At 39.8% G+C, this 24,500-nt stretch overlaps 1 protein-coding gene across 3 annotated transcripts in view; it reads left to right on the plus strand.

Moving 5' to 3' along the window:
• Positions 1-12,399: 12,399 nt before the first annotated feature.
• Positions 12,400-24,500, plus strand: part of nlgn3a (neuroligin 3a) — a 132,841-nt gene continuing 120,740 nt past the window's right edge. For 2 of the 3 annotated variants that reach the window (XM_065958506.1, XM_065958507.1), the window contains exon 1: positions 12,400-12,739. The gene's annotated coding sequence lies outside the window, so the exon portion shown is untranslated. The remainder of the gene's footprint in view (positions 12,740-24,500) is intronic. The other variant, XM_065958508.1, reaches the window with a different exon arrangement.

Here is a 24,500-nt window from a genome sequence, read left to right on the forward strand (position 1 = left end):
TTTATCAAGCAACAGTTGATAAATACCTTCTTTTCAGCTCTTTGTTTTTGTATTTGATACAATGTTTTTTTTCTGTCAGCACAAGGCTGTTTCATGTGTTTGTTTCATGGGATGCTGTTAACCCACACACTGCACATCTACAACTCATAACATTTAGTGTACTGTTGACTACAGTTATTGCCTGCTCACCGGAGTCTCATTTATTGTATGCTCCAGGCAAGAAACATTTCAAAGTGAAAAATTGTCTTTTAAAATTCTTCTTTTTTTTTTCCCCTTTGCTCTGCCAAGTGCTGTAATTTGAATAGAACGACTTGACACACACACTGCACAAACAAATTTAAACTATTTGAGTTCAGCCTTTGAAATGTTTAGATTCCCTCTCCTTAAAATCACATTATGGTTTGAAAGCCTGCAGAAGAATCTGTTCCATCTAATATTAAATCTCCGTCCCTGCAGAATAAATCTGCTTTACAGTGTGCAACCAACGCGTTAGTTTATTTGCACATTTGTTGTGCCGTTAGTTGCATTTAACAGCTCAAATGATAATAAAACCTTTCTGTTTTAAATCTGCAAACAGTTTAAATAATAAAGTAATTGAGGAAGCAAAGGCATGAGAGACCAAATAAAGAGAAAGAAAATATCCTTCGCTTTTCTTTTTCTCCACCTGTGAGACCTTGCTTGTGCTCATCTGCTGGCAGCGGTGACAGGAAACCTGCTAATTAGTTCCCTCTGTAAAGCTGTCATTACGAGCAATGATAAAGGGGCGGAAGATGGAGGACTGCACGGGGGATACGACGCTCTAATTTGTCCTTTCATACGAGGAGAGTCAAGAAAACCATTCTAAGTAGTGCGAAGCATATGATTGAGTTTTACAATAATTCCTCCTGCAGCACGAGCAGACCTGTAACTCTGTAGAGCGACAAATACCTTCTTTTCATTCCTGTTACTTTGTGTTTAATGAGGAATTTAATGCATTAAAAAACCTAGACATCATGCACTCAAAGAAATCCCCACAAGAACCAAGAACACCAAGTCTTAGCAAGATAATAGAAGTACAAAAAAAAAATATCTTCCTCTGGCATCTTTTCCTGCTTATTTGAAGACAATTTGACACAAAAGTGATTATGCATCCAGGCTAGGAAATGTGAAATAGGAGCACCTCTGGGACGCAGATTCACAAACAGACACTGAAAAAAAAAAAGTGATATTCTGTTGAAACGCAAATTCCTGGAGGGTTTTGTTCCAGAGGCATGCAGGGTGAAATTGGCCTTTAAACACATCGGCATACTAATGTCTTGAGGTGCCTCCACCTTCAGCACGTGCAGAATAAGCATGGCATTATACTGTAATTGACTCGTAGTTCACAATGGAAATGCATACATTTGCATCAGATAGAATTAGACGTTTTCCTGCTCTAAGGTGTGTCTAAGTGTGTGTGTGTGTGTGTGTGTGTGTGTGTGTGTGTGTGTGTGTGTGTAGGCCTGAGTCTGCTGGACTGAAGACAAAAGACTTGATGCCTTCTTCATGCAGTGTTGAGGTTTGGATCGAAGTTTGCTTTGAGTATCTCATAGAAGTCTGCGGGCGCTGCTAACCCTGATAAGGTTCAGCAGGTTTGTTGTAGTTTGCTTAGTCATGCGGCTGTTTGATTTACTACACATGCTGTTTATTTTAACCTTTTTCTTTCCTCTCCCGTGTTTGCTGTTCTTTCAGGGTAAACAGATCTGTATAAAACAGAATCTGAAACAGAAAAAAAAAACATTCAGATGAGTATTTTTGTAAGCCGTTTTGGCCTATGACATCATTAAAGGAAAGAATGTCTTCCTGTTTTCCAGTAGCATGTGTACAAAACATAAACAGTTTGGCCAAAAACAGACAGATGAAATTATCAACATAATCCAACATTAGAAGAAACTAAATTAGACAATTCTGTCATTGCTTTCTTGATCACTTTGTGGCTGCTCAGATTTCTCTGTGAACATCATCAGGTATGAAATCTGGATAAACATGTGTCTTAACCCAAAACATTGCTCTCACATGGAGCGTCTGCCTGACTCCAGACATAATTCAGGGTTTTAGGTAACCTCGTGACCCCCTGCTTTATCACATCATTTCGGGTCATGCACTTCTTTTCAGAGTGTTCATAGATTCTTACTCTTTTATTCTTATGTTTGTGTGTCTTTGTCCGTTTTTACAGTTTGTATAAATAAATAAAAAAAGTTCAACTATGCGTTACAAGTTCGGTGTTTTGTGACATCTGTCCCGATACAGTGAAGTACGGGTGGGCAATATGGCCCTAAAAGTATTGAAGCACAGTATAATTGCGCTCCTTTAAGGGCTTTGGTTTGAGATGGTGATCAGTTTGATGTGTTGTGCATCTTTGTTGTTACCTACATTTGTCTTACACCGTGGTTTGTTGTACATCTGAACCATTTCCACACCATTGAAGTCACTCCCCTTTTTGGGACCAACTCATCCACCGCAGAGTCGGTACTTTCCCTTTCCGCCATGCTTGTTGTTGTAGCTGTGCGCTGCATGCAAAAAGATTTGAAGTCTACAACGATATTATCACAATATTCTCTTTTTTTATCATATAAATAATATACCAGTATTAACGTGAAGGATACGATATGGGACAACTCTACAGTGAAGACTGTAAGTTAAAGTTGAAATCTGGTTCAAGTTGTTGCCTTACATGATACAAAGGATGTGATATTCTATGTGCTTAAATTCATTCCATGGACATGTTAAGCCGATCTTTAAACTTCTAAGAACATACTGATAATAGTTCTGCCTAGTTCTAACTTTAGGTTTTTTAACTTAATCCCAAAAACTTGTATGATTAATTTATATCAACATTAAAACTTATGTTGTGATAATGTGTTTATTTCTGATTTTCTAGCTTGTACAAATCCCTTTCCAGCTACAGGTTTCACAAATGCTCTGCAGACAGAGGTTTTTTATTACAGGTGTCACTGATATGATATAGAAAGAATGTCAGCCGGTGGGCTTTTATCCCATTTTCAGAGCTGACACGGTGAGCTACTTATACTTCTAACATTTAGCTGGAGAAGGTAGATTTTAATCAATCAAACGTCATACAGTGTGCGCTCTGTGTCGTTGTGTGCAGGCTGCAGATGCATATTTGTTTCAGTGAGTCAGCTCTACGATTGGCATTCAGTTGAACTCCCTGCAGGATTTCAGGCAATAAATATGGAAATCTGAGCATGAGAGCCAAGCTCTTGTCTAGCTGCTTTTTGCCTATTGCACAGTTTAGTCAAGTATCACTTCAGCATAAACAGACTGATAGCAAACAGGAAGATTGGAGCTTTTGCAAATGGCAACTATTTACATGATCATTTAACACGTAATAATTAAACATTTTCAATTTGCACTTTATCCTGATTCTCCAGTACTTTGTTTTTCAGTAATGTTATGCAGCATACAGGCGACAGTGAGCTGCGTGCACAATAGATGTTAGATTTAGATTTTTCAAAGGACTTGTGTACAGGAAAGACCAGCAGAGCCCTTGGCACTTGGCACAAAAATATCCCTAAATCCCCTCTCCCACCCTGGGCAGTGACACATGCTGTGACTAACCCTTTTTCTGTCATAATGCCGGTGAGATTATTGCACAGAGAAGCATGTCCTAATAACTACAGTGTGCTGGTAAACATAAAATGGGTGAAAAGTGTCTGAAAGCATTAGTATAAAAAGCATGTACAGGTTGATTAAAACTATTTGTTTCACAGCTCTTTGGGGTCTCAGGGAGAACTCCTGATTTCAGAGACTACCATGGCAAATGTCTGATGTGTGATGCTGTAATCAGCCTCTGCCTAAGAGCCAATCACTGTCTCAGAATATCATAGATGTGTTTGGAAACCATAAAGAGCAGTTCAACCAAGCTGAAAATGGATGTTTACAGGGGGAAATGATGAAAGAAGTCCGTCCAGTCTACAGAGGGATTACTGTGAGTTGACTGTGGACAAGGACTGTAAGTTAAAACATGAAAGTTTTACACCCTCAGATTCCCTCGAAGTCTGAGGGCTTAAGAGCTGAATTTGTTGACTTACAGAACAGACTTTTTATTCAGTTTCTGCAGGGGGAAAAAAACAATCACTGCGTGTGATTGTATTCATTAAACCAGTGTTTATTCATCCTCTTGACCTTGTTATATTAAAATATAATTTGGGGTTCTGGTCACCTTGTGACCAGCTGCTGCAGAACCAGGACATTCTGAATTACAGTATGCTCTTATTCCCTGGACTGCTAAAAGATCGAGACAATGGTTATGTCTCTGCATTCACATACCTCTTTTATACCTATTTGGGCAAATAAACACCAACATAGTAAACTAAACTGCTGAATTATAAGTTCATCATTCCCACACTGCAGCAGAGGAGAATAATATATATATAGGTTTAATATTCTATATAAGAAATATGAATCAAGTTCAATGGCCTTACATTCATGTCACGATTACATCTGCACCCTCTTCTCTTTCTAGTTTTAATATTCACTGTGTCGTCCAAAAGGTCAAAGGTCACGAGAGCTGCTGACTAAGTTGGTCAGCTCTGACTGAGATTACAGTTTGACTCTCTGTCTGTTTATTCCCCCCCTTATTTCCACAGAAGGAAAACAAAGAAACAAACTGAACATGACTGAAAATAAAGCGGGTCCTATTTTCATGATGCCCATTGTAGTTCTGTTTACTTAAGTAGTAAACAGTAATCCAACATCAGATTCTACCCTGAAGTTTAGAGGTGTGCATTCCCTGCTTTAAAATTGAAATACTTTCACGTTTGTGTTTTAGAGCTTTAATAGATGATGTGAAACATTTCATCCTCAATCCTACAAAAAAAGACAAAGGAACCTCCTTTTCAATTTGATGTAAAAATACAAATAAGGAAACTTCTATGGTTGTGGTGAATGTTATGTAGACACTTTATACATAAAATGTAATAATTTTGTTGTAAAATTGTATGATGACAATAAAGGCATTCTATTCTATTCTAAAACTGCAACAACAAAAAGTAATTCTACACACTGTAGTGCAACAGAAGTCTGACATTTGGGAAAATTGCAATTTCATAACCAAAACTAGTTGAGCCTTTTCTGTCTGAAATAATTGAAAAACGTTGGAATGTTATAGCATACTGGATGTTTATTTATTGAAAGATATGGTGAGCTGAAAACGCTGCTGTATATTGTGTGACTTCGTGGAAGCAGGGTTAAGAGCCCTTCATAGAAGAAGAGTGTGGTGGGTCAGAGTCTCCTTATCTGTGCCCCCTCAGGCTCTCTGCAGCGACCTTTTCTTAAGTTGTTTTTGTCGTATCACTGTTCATCAGAACAGACTAACATCTGTGATCCAAGAGAATCGCATGTGGATAAAAAAAACAATGTGACTGTCCTGCTGGGGAAGCATCGGTCCGTGGATCTGTTTGTCCAAAGTGATACAACAACAAAAAGTGCTGGACGTTTACACACGGTGATGAAGAAGTGCCATGATCAGGTAATGATCCTTTGTTTTAGCACTGAAAGTGTAAGAGCGTAAATGTGTCACCTACCAGACCCCTGTCTCTTTTCAGAGCTTTTAACCACACACAGACGCTCTTTGTCTTTGGAGATTCCAAATATGCAGCTGTATATCTGGGAACACTGTTATGCAATTTGTACAACAGCAAGGCTTTCATCAGCGATCACTAAAGCAGCAGTCATCTTCACTATTGAGTCATTAACAGACATTTTTTTGTTATGTTTCATTATACATCCATTTTAATGATGGTTTAATAACAAGCTCAAGTAAATTAGGAGCTTTGTGGAGAAAAGAGAGTTTGTGTTTGACAAAACTGAAACCAGCATTTCAACCTTTGTTACTGTTACTACTATACATTAGTGATCTGATTAGTGAAGATGTTAACTAAGGAAAGCATAGTCCAAATAAAAACCATAACATGGAGACAGGAAACCAGTACAAAGAGAAAGAGAGGCATATAGATATTGAAAAGTAAAAAGCACTTAAAGCCACAGGCGTCACAAGACTGAGGCACAAGGCAGAGCGTGAAACAAAACAAAAAAGAAACACTATTACGAGATTAGCAGATTAAACTCGCTCCAGGCCCTACAATGCAACACAATAAAACAAATGTGCTGTGTTCTTAATGTGAATTAACAGAGGGGGAGGTGTAAAACAAATCAGACTGAAGAATAAGCATGTTTTAATAAAGAAAACAAACTGAGATTATTTTCCCATATAACTGTTGGTTAGAAGTTTGCTGTGTGCCTTCAGACGAACCAGTTTCCAGTCAGGTTAGGCGAGGTAAAGCCGAGATCAAACATGAAGGAGAAGCCGCTATTTCTGTTCCATTATTTCTCTAGAAAAACTTCATAATTCCTGCAGGACTGTGATACGGATGGAGGCACTGTGCTCACATTAAAGTGACAAGAAGCCTAGAGCACTGAGCATTGTAAAAAAAAAAAAGAAAGCACTGGAATCACTCTGCTTCCCACAATAATTCATCACAGATATAATAAATGTCAGAGGAACAGGCCCACTCTTTCTATAAAACATGCTTCTAACAAATAGCACATACTTGACCACAGCTTGTGATCACTTTATAACGGTTTCATAATTTTCTCAACATGTCACAGCTTCACTGTTGAGGCCATCATTTTATGACCCATATAATTATAATGCAGGAGAACCAATCCTCTTTAGGCTGAGAATAAGAAAGACAGGGATTTGGTTTTGTTGAAGAACATGTTTTAAACGGAAGTAGTATGTGTTTTTTTGTTGATTCATTATATCACCTTGGGGTTTTGGTTTGTTGTTACTGGGTTTTCCCACGAGATGTCCACTTCTGTCCACTTGCAGTTTGAATTAGCTTGACTCTCTTTGAGTTATCCGGCTTCATTAAGCCAAACAGTTCTATCCTAACAGCACACTTTATCTGGATTGTCACATCCAGTTTTAAGACCTTTGTCTTTGTCTCATAGTTTGAATATGTTTTAACTTCTTCCTTGTCCTTTTCAGGCATGTCACATGTCAGAGTGAATGAAGGACATTGGACTTTCTTTCTTTTGTTGTGTGTTTGTTATTACTCATTTTTAATTACAGGTATTTTTTTTCTTACATGTTGGAAATAAATACATGAATCAATCTATAGTGTAAAAGAATAAATCAGATCTGGTATTGGGGAATTGGATTATCAACCTTGTTGTAAACAACATTATAACCATCAGTAATGATTGGTGCTATTGCAGATTTGGCAAGTATACTTTAAGGACTGTATTAATCCTATAATTGAATAAAATGTTATTGACCAGCAGCTCTTCTTATTTCTTCTGAGAAAATTATAAGTACACGGTGCCATACAAATCACATTAAACTTCCTTTTGACTGTAGAACCATCTTCAAACTCTAAATCCTTGTCAGCCCTTCACCGTGCAGCTAAATGTGTTCTTTATTGATATACAGTCGTGGTCATCACGCTGTCAGCTCTCCTACTCTCTGTTCTGCTGACTCTCGTGTCCCGCCAGCCTGTCGTGTTTATTTATCTTTTCCTTCCTGCATCTCCTGCCTGACATTTTTCCCTTAATCTTGACTGTACACTATTTGACAGATCGGAGCTTTGTTGTTTCTTCCTGTTCTGCCTCTCTACATTTCTGTGCATCCTAGACGGCCTGTGTAACCGTTCACCTTTGTGCTTGGGCCATAATTATTTCAACACAAATCTTTTTAATGTGCTTTTTAGCATCTAGACAGAGTCAACTGGAAAGATTTGCCATTTAGGTTTAAAGAAACTCCAACTCATTTACATTTTTATGGTTCATTAACGGCCTCGAGCTTATAAATCGTGTCCAAATTTGGAATTCTTCTACAGCAACAAAATGACATTTCTGGCAATCTCTATAATCGTTTTAAATTATCAAAGGATCAAAATACTCTGAGGTCATTTCAGATTTGCATAAATCAACCAAGGTTATGGTTGTTCTTGAACATTTAAAAGGACTGTAGCATTTTATCCCAATAATTAATTTGTAGTCATTTTCACCAACCAACTGTTCTACTGTTGTAAAAATGAAAATGTCAGATTGCGGTCTTCCAACCATATTCTACGTGATTCTACTTTTTCATTTAGTCATTTTTTTATTCTCTGTGTTTCCAGTTAAATATTGAAGAAAGCACAATGGTGGCACATTTAAACTCTGAATGTCGATGTTGTGTTTTGCCTCTGTGCACATCCTGTCAGCACCTGTGTGTCCGGTCAGACTTATAGCTGTTAGTTTTCACTTACTGAAAACTAAGTGAGTCAAATTGGCACGTCACTACTTTATAACTCCTCATGGTGGCGCTTATGACATGAATGAGGGTAACATGAACAGAGGTTAATTGGACAACGAAGAGTTGCGAGCGGGATAAAAGAAGAAAAAGAAGACCAGTGAAAATAAGTTAAGAGGTGAAGCGTGATAAGAGCTAAATCTGACACCTAAAATACATTCATCCTGCACTTTGACTTTAATGTGCATTCTGTAATCAGATATGGTTATGTACTATTTAATGACTGTCTTGAAACATATAATTATCGCAGAATCGCTTTATCCGGATACCATCGTTATCACGTATCCGGTATCGTACCGTGAGTTACTCTGTGATTCCCATTTCCAAAGCAGGCTATTAAAATCTATAATTTCACATCTAATCAGAGAAATATTATGGGACAGTTAATGGAATGGATAGCAGACATGCCTGTCTTCTGACATTTTGTAGCTTTCACTGACTCCTAGGGCATAAATATTACTCTCCAGCGTGTTTTTGAACTAACCCATCCAGACGCCTCAGGCACAACATTCATCTGTTTGCCACTCAGTTGACACTTTTCCTTGAGAGGAAAAAAAAGGGGGGCTTTGCGAGTGTGAATGAGTGGCCTGTTTCCACCTGTTAAACTTCAACACTCCCCGTGTGTCGCCTCTGTGCCACTCAGCATCAGCCATTGAAGGCCACAGATCCTGCAGAGTTTGTTTATTTAGTTTTGTTGGTCTGTTTGTTGAGTAACTCCCAAAGAAAACGACTAAACTCGCTGCTTAAAGTAAAACAATGGTGTGTCATGGTGCTGGGCGTGCTGCCTCTCTGAGGTGTGTATCACTTTCTCTGCCTCCTGAATGCGTTATTTCTTACAGTGTGTTAAACTGCGGTAATAACTAGCTGCTCTAAATCTTCAGTTGTGACACTTGCTAACACTGAACGCTTTACTCTGTATAATTACGCAGTCACTACACACATTATTATTCATACACTACATTTAATAATATCCATCATTAAGTAGAACTTAAAACAGATATAAGCACATATGTATTACAGTTTAATTAAAAATAGTTTTCACCGCATTTGATATTTCAGATTAGGGCTTTCACACTTGCAGAAAACTGTATGGGGGCTGTATGTGTGAACGCAAAAACAGCCAAATTTCTCATTCGGACTTCACCTGGAGTTTCTCCTGCCAGACCCCTAGACAGCAAGTACACAGCAAGTACTAATGAGCTGATGTGAGAACGCAGCAGGATATTCTCCGGAGAATTCCACTTGAGCCAATGGGAGTGACGTTTATAGACTGAGACTGGAGTCATTGCATTGACTGTCTACCCACGGCTGCTACGACCTCCATGCTCGTAATTAAATGGCTGTATTACGTTTTCTGTTTGTCAGTATGTTGTTCTCAGCTCATTTGTTTAAATTGTGATTCCGCTGAACTACACATAGCATTGATCTGAAGGCAAATATTCAGCATTATATAGCGGACTCTGTTGCTCCATTGCTATTTCTGCATCTCCCGTTTTACCCGTTTTAGCTAACTCTGCACCAGTTAACCTCAGGGTAGCTGGTGGCTATAAGCCTGAGCTTCATTTGACTGCATCATAATGATGTAATGCATTGTAAATATACCCAGGCCTCAACAGCTCAAATGTTTTTTCTTGTTAATTGTGGTAAATTCCGACTTTTGCAATGAGTGCATTGCTAGTCCTTGTGTTGTGATGATGATGAATTATAACTTGATCTAAAAAGAGAACACCTTCTGATAGTGAGAGATACTTTCAAATGATTCTTTTCATATTCTCAACAAACATTTTGTCAACTTTGTCAAAGGAAGACAGAACTAAGGATAAAGTACTTCACAGCTTCAGAAATGTCAGTCAACGTACGAGCAGAGGACAATTTTGGAGTGACGTTGAAAGTCAAAGTACTGATGATGCAATATTGATCACATTTGGATTAAAAGGCCAAGGAGAAGAGATGCAACCAAGATTTAAAAAGGTCAACAATGAAGGGGAGCAGACTTTTACTGCATGAGGAGGGATAAAATGTTCAGTGGCATCATGTTGCGACTGTGTGTGTCTAAAATCACGCTGAGTCAGATGGCGAACTCTCCAGATTATTTCTATAAACACACACTAAATCCAAATTCACACACATTTGAGAGAAAGAAACAAGAGTTTCAGCTGTGATTATTGGAAACTTATCAGAAATGTAAGCCACAGAGACGGTTTATTTTGGGAGTTGAGGCTGTGCTGCTGTGAAGCTCTAATGCACTTTTCAACAGATATTGTTTCTAGTCAGTTCAAAAGTTTGGTCTTTCGGAATTTTAGGTAACCAAATAATATCATCATACATGTAATGACTCCTACAGAATCGGCTTCATTTATAGAGCACCTTCCATAAAAAAGGAGCCCGCAGAGTGCGTCACATAAGAACAAAGAGAAAATTAGGACAGAAAAGAAGAACAAAATTTACAACAAAATATACAATTAAGTATAACTGAAAACAGCTTTAAAACAAAATATAAGAAACGGATCAATAAAAGTCATCCAAACATGAAATGATAATATATAAACAGCAGGAAGAAAGATATTGTAACAATGAGGCAAAATCCCTGAAATCTCAAATTGAAGCAGAATTAAAAAGATGGGTCTTCAATTTCCCTTTTTAAAATACTGAGAGCGAAGAGAGCCAGGTTAGTGCACACGCCCCATGTACCCATGTACATCCATTTGGAGGCTACAGTCCTCCAAATGGATGGCTTGGGCTCGAACCCAACCTTAGGCTCCCTTCCAGCCCTCTCTCCCCCAGATTCTATGGACTGGCCTTTCTCTAAATAGATAAAAACTACTCAGAGCATGTGTTAGTGTTGAAGTACTCAAAATCTGTCTTGGTCTGTAGACCGGAATCAAAAGCATTCTCGGTCTTGACTCGGTCTGACCACCACCGATCAAGCCCACCACTAATGGCTATTTTTCTACGTCATTACTGTGATTAGAAGGAAAACTCCCCTTTCTAAAAGAACAAATAGCTTCAATTAATTTATAATTATATTTTTATCTTTTGGTTAAGGCCACAACCTTCCTGGTGTCACGTCTAAGTGAGTGACACGCCCACTGTACATAATGATGATTTTCATTGATATTTATGGTCTTGGTCCTGTCTCGGTCTTGCCCTGCCTTGGCCTTGGTCTTGGTCTTTACTCTGTCTCAATCCCTAAATGCCTGGGTAACTAAATGTTAGTGGTCTTGACAACACTAGCGTGTGCACTTAAGGAAAAATAGGTGCAGCTAAGTAAACAGCCCTTTTTGACAGAGATATTTATGGAAATGCAGCAATTTTGACAACATTGAAACCACAAATCCCTTGATTGTAGGTGAAGGACCTTTTAGTCTTATTTTGATTTTTTTCTTTAAAGATTGTGACTGTTTTCCTTCTTTTACTTCTAATATTTAATGTGCACACATTTTTAAAAAGTTCTAACTTTAAGCACGTCCCCTTTTATCTCCCTGTGTGACTTTATTGGCTATTAACATGAGCATGGAGATCAAATAAAGGCTGTGTAGCAGCTTTACAGCCGACAGTTAAATTACTGAGTCAGGAAAGCAAAATCAACCACATCCGTGCAGCTTATTATACTTCTAATCAGCCTATTCAGCTTTTTAGTAACTTTTACTTTGCCTCGTTTTCATTCATTAACATCAAGAGTTTGTTATCTTTATGAATAGCTGATCATTAGCTGGATTTTATCTTGATTTTAGTGGGAAACTTAATGAAAGTGAGAAATTAAGATTGTTCCTGCAGGACTAACCTGACCTACAGGATGATTGATGTTTTTAATAGGATGCTGTTGTTTCTCTCTGTCAGAATTTCCCTTCAGTGAAACATGGGGGGGGGAAAAAAGGCCATTTTTGATGAACTGTCAAAGACGGCCGAGCAGAAGGGCAGAGCAGACTTGGAGGGCATCAATCCTGTTCGCGCTCCTTTTCATGTATGATGCGTGTGCCCTTGGTTACCTTAGTAACTCTCCTCTCTCCGTCTCCAATCGGCGCTCCCGAGTGAGCAAGCCCGGGACCGCGCCGCGCGCTCACGCCAGAGCTCGTGTTGAGCCGGAGAGTCGAGGCAGAAGCATCCAAACGCGCCAGGACCAGGAGGAGAGAATCCCGCTGAAGAAAGAGAAGAAGAAGGAAAAAACAGAAGAAGATGGGAGGAACGTGTTGAAAAAACAGCGGAGGGAGGATACTAGCAGCTGTTATCGCTTCACGGGAAGGTCATTAATGGAAACAGAAGCAGTGCGCAGACTGGACGGATATTTGGACATACCCGCCTGCAAGTGAAGACCCCGCAACAGTGAAACATTGTCCCGGCTTTTTTTTTTTTTTATCCCACAGAGCAAGGCATGGGGGGATTTACGTCTCGACAAGACAGGTGAGTCATTTCATGATACTTGATGAGCAGCTGTGTATGGGGGTGTGTGTGGGGGGGGGGGGGGGAGAGATACTCAGGCTGTGACTGTGCGTGGGGGGGTGAATTAAGGGGGATGCAGCAGGGGGAGTGGGCAAATCGGGGACTTGGACTTACATTATACGACTTTGTGGGTTGGCTGTTAAGATCAAGAGAGGCGTTTGGGGATGCTAAATCGACGTAGCGCAGTAAACCGGAACGAAGCACGTAGAGACTTCCAAAAAACGCATTTCGATGATGTGACTTGGACGGACTCTGCTTTCTATCTAAGTGTCTATTTGAGGCAGGGGTTTGGATGCCAAACAACTGTGTGCGTTCTCATCCCAAAACCGCATACACTCCACGTTATACGTATTAAATATGTACTAATTGTTCAGGGCACTTGTTACTTGGCCATCAACACAATCTTGCGTGCGTGATGGAGCAGTGACGCGCACTGCCCCTCTCCATCTCCCTCTTCTTGCTGCAAAAAAAATAAAAAAATACCCTGGCGACTCTTGGCTTTAAGCAAATGAAATTGCAAGCTCCAAAGTTTGACGGAAATTAAACGAAGAACTAGTGAATGAAATCGCCCAGGATGACATCAGATCAAAGGTTGTGCAATGCGAGTGGGATCCGCCACCAGTTTTGTAGCAGGCTGTGCACCTCCATCTGTTGTGCTGAGGAGCAGCATAATCTACATATGTGGGGATCCCCATTTTGCTTCTTCTTGTAGGATTTTAACGTCTTCACATGAATTGGTTTGATTAGAATGAGAGGGTATCTTGCAATGAGAGCTGGCAGGCTAATTAAGGATTTTTCTTCCTGTCATTTAGAGTGACACAGTGAGCTTAAACTAAGATCTTCTATATCATTTCATGCCTGCTCCTCACTGACATTCTTCCTGATCTAGCAGCCCATAATTCTACCTCTTTTCATAATAGAATAGGATTGATCTTTTGACTCTATCGTGACTCTTCTCTCCAGATTTATAATTCCTATGAAAGCTGTAGAGCACACATGCACAAACTGCTCGCTGAACAAGAGAGCGTTGTACTTAAATTTAAAGCTCCATAATGATCCCTCAGGCCTCACGTGTCTGCTGTCCTATCTGAAACTCCTGGATGCATGGTTGAAGCTACGAGATAAATAGTCACGTAGGTGGAGAATGTTGGAGAGAATAATCAAGTTGGAGAATTTAAAAAATGAAAGGAAGATGGAGTGGAAATGTCAAGCAGGAGTTGTCATGGTGATTGGTTGCATGTGTCCCTGAAAGCTAAGAATCTATTAAATGATCCAGGCTTTTTTATTTGCATTGCAAGCTTTAAATTGGTCATACTCACATATACCAGCAACAAAAAGTCATATGAAACTAAAACTTTTTTGACTTTTCATTAATATGCAGGCCTTTTGCATTCATTTTTATGTATCTCTTTGGTATCATGAGGGATTATGCATCCTGCTGCTGCTTGTGGATTCTCTCTCTGGCCCTGTAGTGTTTGTATTCCAGTCCATGCAAAGAGCTATTTTTCAAGTTCCCCGCAGTTTTAATATCCATTCTTCACCCTTTTTCCCCCTGAATTTTTCTTGGCTGTGCTCACGCTGTGTGACAATCATGGCAGCTAAAAAAAATTTAAAAAAAACTGAGCATTGTCCGAGGAAAAATTAACAACAATTCTGCTCGCCCAATGTGCTCATTTGTTGGACATATTAGCCTGGAAGGGTCAGGGAATCAGGAAGTGGTTAACATGTGATTACTGAAAGACCCAGCGCCTAAACACACAACGCACAAAGTGCAGTATTGAGTGTGTTGTTTACCCTGAGAGTCTCAGGACTGCTGTAGAAAAGCTTCATGAGCCTCCCTGTCTGCTGCAAAGGTCAGCGAGGCTCCTTCCTGACCGTAAGTGAATACACCTGAGTCCTCCTCAGCCTGACTTAACATGGATGAGCCACTCGTTGGTCTCTGGCCCGGGAGGCCTCTTGTTCTTTAGCCCTCAGATTCTCCTCCAGTGTACTCTTGTTATAGCTTCCAGACTCATGGACCGAGGTTTGTGAGCCCACATCCCCCTCCGTGTAGAAACAGTAGTTTGTGTTGTTAGGCCTTCAGGAAGGTTATTTGTGTTTTTCTAATATTCTTTATCCTGTTTGACGTGTTGTCTTGGAGCAGCAGGAACAGGAGCTGAATAATTTCCCAAATGGACCACCCTCCCCCCATCCCCCCCGACCTTCTGAAAATGTGTCCTATAACTGCATATCCCACCGCCCCAGTGTTTTAGCACTGTTTTTAAAACTTTTCAATGTCACTGGAAGGAAAAATGAAAGGAAAAATCAGTTTGAGAATTTTTAATTTAGTGCAAATTAGTTTTTCAACACACTTACCCGGCAAACAAGACAAATGCTTTGGCATTTGATGGCTGATACTAGACAAGTGCATACCATACAGATGCAGTTTCATATTTCCTTTAAAGTATCTCCTCTTCTGTGGGAAGAATTCAGTCTGTAGGACTAAACATAAGCAACAGAGAGCTGTTGAGAAGCAGCAAAATATTTCAAACCCAAGTCAAACTGTAATATGACGTGTCACCTGAGCTCTTTGATAATCACACTATCGACAGACATGGATGGACGGGGACTAATGAAGGAGGATAAACTTGTCTCTTCTTATTTGCTCAGGAGGAACCGCTTTCATCGTCATTAAATCACACCTTGTGACAGAATCTTGGAAAAATACCCTGATTGTTTTTTTTTTAAGTACTACTCGAACCGAGCTGCAATTCACTAGACACACTTGTGTCACATTGGATTTTAATAATGAACAAGATGTATTTGTTAAATCTGTGAAAAGATGAAAGTGTCTTTGTTTGACTAACAAAATGGTTTTTGGCCTGAGGCACAAAGATATGCCTCAAGACTGCTGCACATAACATATTTAACAGAGATTTTTACATTGTTCGTGGCCCAAAAACATCTCCCTTGACTAACAGGTTTTTACTGCCAAAGACCAATGTCTGCTTAGTAAACAAGATTCTTTTGGACATCGCCATCCAAACTACAAAGCAGATGTCACGCAGTATGTCTCCATGCACTGTCTGCCAGAAGTTATCTCCTTATTATTAAATTATTAATTAGGCAATTTACACTCGATAATACACGGAAGAGGACGAGGCCTGCTGAGCCTAAATCAGGGACGTGACCAAATCTGCAGCAGCAGTGAGGAGCTATTTTTTGATTTCTTTTGCTTTTTTAAAGGAGACTTCTGAAAAATGCATCACATGGAGGGAGAGAGAGAGGGAGAGAGAGAGAGGGAGGGAGATGGGGAGAGGTGGGGGGGTTGGGGACTGTCATGAAAGGGAGACAGGCGCGCGCTGGGATGCAAAGCTGTACTTTAAGACTTACATAAGCTCAGATAGTGATGAAGCTCCGTTTGTTTCATTCATGTGGAACATGTGAACGACATGAATGACCTTCTCAACTCGACATAAAGGCATCAATCTAACAAGGCTGCATAAGCAAGTGTTTTTAAAGGTTTATTGTTACTTTGAAGAGTCTCTGTTATTTGCCAATCATCATTTGGCTCGTTATTGAATTTTTAACTTTTATTCTGGAGAGATGACCCACGGAGTCTGAGGTCTGTTCTGGCGCTGCCCTGCAACTAAAACAGGTGAAAGAGAGTAAGATATACTAGCCCAGTTAAAAACAATTAGATGCATTCATGAACACATCATACACCTACATACACTTATAAACCCATGCTGCCCATTCCTAATGTAGTATTTTCCTACTTCATATGCTTTCCACAAACACTACTGGCAACTGACTCTCCTGTGTATGTATAGATCTCTGTTACCCTGCACTGTCCGCCCTCTAAAAGCCTGAAGCGTGCCAGCTCATTTGAATTTCAAGACATCCGTCAAAAATAATTTAAGGAAAGTTTGAATTGAACAAAGAACCAGTCACTCTGTCCTCATTCTGTGTCTGACAGGAGCGAGGCCCTGCCTGTTTGTTTTCCACCTTAATCCTTATGATTCAAATTGCATTTTATTCTGCTTAATCCACCCTGAGAATATACAGACAAATGACAGGGAATCAACACTTTTTAAATCCTGAGGATGAACGTTACTGTTCAGTCGAAGTTGATGCAGCAGTGTGTGTTTGTGTGTGTGTGTGCTATTCCCTTGTCACTTCCACAGCTTCTTATCCAACTTAACCATCGCTAAGCCCCTTTCTCTGCTCATTTTCTTAACGTGGAGCGAGCATTGTGTGGGTCTGGCAGGACACAGAGGCAAGGGCCCGCCTAATTCATGGGGTAAATTAGTGGAGATAAGGCCTGAGTCAGTACCTCCAGCCTCCCATAGATCCCCCGGGGCAGGCTCTTAAGGAGCTTAGTAAAAGCCTGTCGTATGAAGACATGACATGGAGCTGGCTAAATGGGCTACGTTGGAGTGTCTTCCATCAACCTAATATTCATACAGTGTGTGGGTCACTGTCGTTCAAGCTTTAATCCCATTCAATTTATTCAGTCTTGCTTATTAATTCAAAGTTTGAGGAACATACTGTTGTAGTGAGGTGAAAGAGGCTGTTTATTAGCGAGGCTGCAAAGCAAACTGACATAACACTTAGGCCCACTCATAAGAGCATGTTGTGTTAGAGTCTGTGCCACCAAATCAATAATGAATGCTGGTTTACGCGTAGTAAAGGAACAAGGAAGAACTCCTCCAGAGTCACTGGGTCACATTCACTAGGGAAACAATTAGAGGCTTCCTCGCGCTGCACAGATCCGCAGCTTTCTCTTTTTTCTTTTTTTTTTTATTTGAGCTGCACGCATTTCTTAATTTTTCTCTGGGGTCCAGCAGCATGTCCGTGCCGCCTGTTGAGAAATTACAGACACCAGCCGCAGAGTCCTTTCCAGCCAGAACTACAAAAGGCCATGTCAGGCCCCTGTGATGTATGTGGGTCTGTGTGAAGTAGAAAGCATGGTGACGGATAGGACACCAGTCTTGCGAGTGTGTGTTAACCTCATAATGCTGACAGATTACAGATTTAAATATTTTAAATCTCATAGAGCACATGCTGGTGGTGATGAAGAGAGTGGAAATGACTGCCGTAATGCAGGAGATTAATCGAGATCCTTCCTCTCTCTACCACTCAAACACACACACACACACACACACACACACACACACACACACACACACACACACACACACACACACACTCAGATGCAATTGGTCGTCCATTGTATCCTCATAGACCTTTCTACTCTCGTTTTAAATTACAGTTTTAAACTCTTTCTATCGTCTCCTCTGTTCTTTAAACCAAATCAGGCCTGACATCGAGTGTAGCTACAGTGTCATGGCACTTCTTTTTTCTTCCTTTCTCTAGGCAAGTTCTAAAGAAGCATTTATTTATAACCTCTTTTTTTTAAATCTACTTTTAGGCAGACTCTCCCAGAAATGTTGCATGTATTTGTCATAGTACACAGAGAAGGCATTAGGCACAGATGTGAGTTATTCTAAACTCTGGTCGACCGAGGTATCGCCCGTTTAGATTTGTATTTTTCAGCCCACTACTTTGCCTACTAACAATCCTGGAGAACACAATAAATAGGATGTGTATTATAGATATTCAGCACAGGATTGACACAGTCAAAAAAAGAAAGCCTTTTATTTGTCCAGGTGTGGACTATGTTTTCTCCATTTGCACGACATTTTGAAAATACCGCAGCACAAATCCAAATTCTGCCTCTGCAACACCACCCTCACTGATATTTTTGACAAGCTCTTCATAAAAGCACATGATATATTTTTTTATTTGTTCCTGTTCGTGTTTGTACATTTATATATTCCATGGATTTTTATCTCTTTAAATCTGTTCCAAAATCTTGTCTTTAGTGCCAGGGATACAAGACAGGAAAAAATAAATCCCCTTCTTTTAAGCCTTTTTTTGGCCTAAAATGAGTCTACTTTTGAAAAAATCACTGACAAAAAAATAAATAATAATAATATTGCGCTCAATATGTGTGTAATTTATGTGTGATTGCAGAGATTTCAATGACCTAAGTAAGTAAGGGTTATTTAACAGGAGCAAAGGAACGTTCTTGTTCATTTATGTGGTAACTTTGTCTCTCGTCTTTTTTGGAGTTCACATTCTCTTCCTTCCACATCCCATGCAAATCAGGTCGACTGAGTATGAGTTGCCTGTAGGTATGAAAGTGAGTGTTAGAGGATGTGTGTTAGCCTTTTGATGGATGGATGCTCTATCCTGTTCTAGCTCAAGTCCACAATAATAGAAATAAACCAGTAAAAACTGTATATAGTGTAGTTAATTATAAACAACAAAATCTAATCAAACTGTCTGTTTAGTGTTTACTGCATGGGAGCTTTTTAAATCTGCCTTTATGACATTGTAAACTCTCTACCTTTACCTCCTTTAGGATTGGTTTATTTTGGTGCTTACATGTAGACCTGCTCCTGACTGCGGTCTATTTATATTTTTGCCAGCTTGGCATTGCTTCCTAATAGCCTTTGAGGACAGAGAAATTCCTCCATCAAGCTCAGGGCCCATCTGTGCCCATATTCCTCCCAAAAGGAGCCGTCCTCCACAATTAGAGCTTTCTCCCAACGATACCATCATCGTGCCATCACTCTGTGTAAGAACAGGCTCCAGGAAATTGACTTGATATTAATCTGACAAAAAAATTACCAAGAAAGGAAATTAGAGTTAGGGAATTTTCCCTGTAAGTGATTGTGTTTCAAAAGACGAGATGCACACTCTGCATGTCTCTAAGAGCTTAAACAATAAAACATTAAGGACTATTTGAAATGTTCTGCCACTGTGCCTTTAAAGCTTAAAAATCCAAACAAAATACGTTTGACCTAGTATATTGTCTTTGACTTTCTGTAGCTCATTACATTGATACGGATCCAGATTCACCTGAAAATCTGGGTCATACAGAAATAGCCGTGACGCCAACTCTCCCAAGATGGTAGCTCTGATGAATTGGCGGCTGTAGGTCACTATGACAATGGTTTGAGGAAAGAAAAGGGAGTAAGAAGAGAGGGGCTGGAGCTTTTCTCGTTGGTTTTTAAACCAGGAAAAAAAAGTTTATTTCCGAGGACTTTGATGATGTGGGCGAACACATAAGACTAGAGGGTTCCTCGAGGCGCTTTTCTGATCCTTTAAGTAGCAAAGATTTGAGGGTTTTGCAAAAACTGCCCAAATTATTTCCTCCGAAATCCGTAATCGCATATTATTTGTAGAGTGCTTTATGTAGGACACATTTGAACCCTGATTATTAATATTCTGTATTTCAATGAGCTTAAAGTGACTTTTTACCCAATGGAGTCCTTTAAATTGTCTTATCTTTGTTGTCACTACAACAGGAAGGTAGATATTTGCTGAGAGACTCCAGAGTTGAAGTCTTTCCTTTTGGTCCTTTCAGCCGGCACCCACAGTGAGCTTCAGCCTGCTTAAAGTACAGGTGTTGAATGACATAATAGTGGTGGGCAGTTGGGTTCCTGAAGCTGAAGAGTGAAATGATGCTGTTGGATCGAAATGGGTCTGTGAGAGTAGCAGGAATGGAGAGGGGCTCAGAGAGGATAAGAGCAAGGACAGAGAAAGGGGTGAGATTGAAAAGAAACAAGAGGAAAATGGTTACGTTGGAGAAAGGTAAGCCTGGATAAGCCTTTTGACAAGTGAGCTCTGGGCTGGGCCAAAGCCAGTCAAACAAAAAAAAAATCTGCCAAGTTTGTTTTATTCATGCTCTGGACAACTACGGCTTTACTATCTGTTTTTTTTTTTCCCAGCCGTACACAAACAACAAGCAGAATACAAATGCAGCTCAATTGTATCCCAGAGTTTTTATGCTTTCCTGCTTTTATGTGAAGATTTCTGATTGAGGCAGATCTCTCTGCCATGTTGAAAATTACTAAATGATTCAACGTTTTCTGACACCCTAGAATTTACAGGCATTCTCATCTCTTATTCTCTTTAATCACATTCTCTTTCAGTCCAAACCTGCTTCACACACATTGCCTGCATTTACAATTCTACTGAAGCCCTGACTCTAAAGCAAAGCGCAACAATAAGCTTTTAGTGTTGAAGCTTTTTGGGAGCCAGGCACTGAGTAATATGTGTTAACTAATGGGATGTCAAATGTGTTTATTTGCTGTTGCAGCTGAAGAATAATAAATTTACTAAACAGACCATTGAATTTAAATTATTTGAAATGTTTCTTGATTCATATCTCCCAAATCTGAACTGAATACTTCAAAGGGAAAAAGGATTGCGTATATCACCGTAAAAGGATCAGAACTATAAAATACATTTCAGGAGGACTTCCAAACTGCCACGCATAATTTAACTCAATTGGTGCAGGATTAATGTTGAGAAAATCACCTAAAGGAGCGTCATTAGCAAACGTACAGTGTACACACACGTGCAGCTGCACCCAAAGACTCCTCAGGGTAGATTCTAATGATACTCATGTGATTTATCTCGCAGATCCACGATCAGTGTTTTAAAAAGGATTCCAGAGTTGACCTATTAAGCCTCATCTTTGCCTTTATTTTCTACTGTGCTTTTCTTTTTTTTTAAAGGAGACATTAAGAAGCACCAATAAGGAAACCTTATCACAAAAGACGACGGGAATGTGACATATTTCCTCTGGGATATTTGTGCTTTATGTCTTGGTGGCCCACTTTTCCTTCATACTGATGCTTTTATGCACACGAATGACAAACAGCTGCATCACATGGAAAGGTCTTTTTAGTCAAATCCATTAGAAAAGAGGCCTAGAGAGCAGCCATTGATGAAATGTTTACTCATTGTTTGTTCAGCACAGAGTGAAAGGACTTTTCCAATTGGGTTAAAGGAAGATCCTCAGTTTCCCTTTTAATCCGAGACTTGCACCCCATATCCAGGCAAAAACAAAAGCTGCTAAAGATAAGACCAAAACAGTAGAGCATGGATATAGTGTTGAATGGCTCATAGAGGATATTTATGTAATCTGGGGGCACCAGGGCTGACTCAAACCCGACTCAGAGCCGCTGTTGCAAAGAGAGGCCCAAGGACAGTAGCAAATTTTCTAAATCCCTGGTAGACACAGAAAGTTAAGACATGCAGTGTTGCAATAAAACAAAGCCCAACCCATTTATCTGAGCATCCCACACAACCCCTGGCCCAGATTTACAGCCCCGAGCATCCACAGCCACCAAATCTTCTGGTATCCGCAGATATTGACGGAGAGAGCCAGAATCCCACCGAGGAATTCTGAGCTAGAGGGGCTCGCTCTCAAAAACATGAGCTGTCCCTTAATAGTTCTGAATCAAACACCAAAAGTGTATGATATAAAATGTTATGTGCTATAATCACATTTTAAATTGGGATAAATTGTCTCATTGATTTTTCTCTCTTTCTGCGAACTTGTCGAGCTAGTATCTCATGCTATGTGGCATTAAGAGTTTATGGATTGTTTGACAAAGCCCGGGCTTTGATGAGCATTTGTAGCCTCCGGAGACAGAACACAGCCGCTATTCCATCAAGAGCAAAATGCCTGTTTGAAAACAAATAAAAACAGGCCCTCTCTCATCATTAGATCTAAAGCACTTAATCCTGAGCACAGCCGGCTCTCCTCTTCCTCTGAAAAACTGTTTCTTTGTATCTATCACATATGGATTTCCTGTGTGGAGTTTGTCTGCATACAGAGTTACCTCTGGTGTACGGGGGCAGTCTTTGCCATCACACATCTCCTCTGCTTTTCACCAGGGTGTCCAAACTTTTTTTATTAGGATGAAAAAAAAAAAAAATTCATGGATTACAGCGGAGAAGAGAGGTCTTGCTCTAAGAAAGAAAAGAGAATTAGTTGTAATAGCTCATGCTTTGTGTCCTCAAACTTAAAAACAGGTCTATTTAAAAAAACATTTTTAGAAAGGCAAAATGCGGAGAAAAAAAAAGAGTCGCCAAGGCGGACCGACTTATATGTTCACCTACGTATACCTGTATAACTATGAATTTACCCTTATAGACCCTTATGTCACTGTAAATGTGTAAACAATGCGCCACAAAGATATTTTGTGGAGTCTTTCTTTTAGAGGACAGCTGACGACAAGCAGGAAATGTATAGAACAGGTAGACAGGATGAGACTCATTAAGTCAAACCCAGATACTGTGAGGGGCACTGAGGTCTGTTGTAACCCACTCCCCAAGAAATACACCTTTAAAATTACTAAGAGAAGAAGAACTTTGTTTAAAAACATAATGTGCATACAACATTTCTTTATATGTAATGACTCAGCTAAATCCCCTCTGCTCAAACAGCACGAGTTAAAACATTTGAATAGAATATGCATTTTGTTGCTTGAAGTCCTGTGAAGAATTTTTAGCTGGTTATGAAACCGACTGAAATGTATACAGATGCCTCTACGTATATGGATTAATTTCTATATAGTTATATTAAATGTCTGTAATTACTGTCTCTGGGTGTAGATGTCATACGAGGGGATTAACAGCACGCTGCAGAAACAGCTTTTGTTTACACTTTGATCTGAACGGGTTTATGATGAGTGAAATACTTGACCGTTTAAAGGAAGCAGGGTGACAGGGGTCATAGTTCCTCACAGAAGCTTTTAAAACTGACATAGTTACAGACATGAATGGGCGGCATAGCTTACTTTTAAAATGATGGTTTTCAAAAAATGAAGAATGTAGGAATTTACTGTTACTTTGAATTTTTGCTGCCCCAAAGGTGTGAGAGTAAATGTCTCTTTTTGGAAGAAAAATATGAAGACAAAAAATGCTTTCGGCCAACAACCCCACAGATGAATATATATATATTTTTTAAGATTTATTCTTTGGCTTTTTATGCCTTTATTGTAAAGATAGGACAGTGGATAAAGTCGGGAATTCAGGGACAGAGAGAGTGGGGAACGACATGCGGAACAGGAGCCACAGGTCAGATTTGAACTGGGCTGCCCATTGCGAGGATTACGGCCTCACGCCCTAACCACTCCATCGACGTCCCAGCTGAATATGTCTGACTTTACTGTTTGCAGTTGTCATACTAGCAAGCCTTTGAATAAAAGCTGATTTTATTTCTGCTGTGAAAAAAACGCTCTTGATTTATGTTGTTTTTACTGCCAACTCATAAAACATGAAAAGAGTAATACCAAACATCCTCCCACATGCATAAACACAACCTGAGACACGCCTTCTTGGCCAGCATTGATGCTCACTTTCTGCTCACCACAGGGGTAAATATTGGTAATAGGTTATGTGCCATTTCAGCTCTCAGGGCTATTTGTGTATGCTGTAAGGCCTTGTCACATGAAATTTTACAGCTGTCATGAAGGCATTTTCATTGTTATGTTTGCTCTTCGCAAAAGCTCCGAGGCTAAAAAACAACAATGGCCTCGTTGTTCCGTCTCATCTAGGTTCATGCCTGCTAAAAGGAACATAAAAACTGTGCTCCCTCTGTGAGCGAGCCCCTGCTAGCTCCACTTGTATCGGCACAGTTCAGGCACAGAGGAATAGTTTTCAAAGTGTCACCGTTTAGGGCATGGTTTGGATGTCAGCAGCTAAATGAATAAATAATGTGCCCTCAAGTTGCATTTGATGTAGCAGGATCTGATCTGATATGACTTTTCACTCAAGCTAGCTAACATCCAGATGTTAGAGGAAAAGCATTTTTTCTCCCTCAGGTTACTAATGAAACATGGAATAGGGAGGATGTTTGGAGTCGTTCCACCGA

Source organism: Labrus bergylta, chromosome 9 (assembly GCF_963930695.1).
Source record: "Labrus bergylta chromosome 9, fLabBer1.1, whole genome shotgun sequence".
NCBI lineage: Eukaryota > Metazoa > Chordata > Actinopteri > Labriformes > Labridae > Labrus > Labrus bergylta.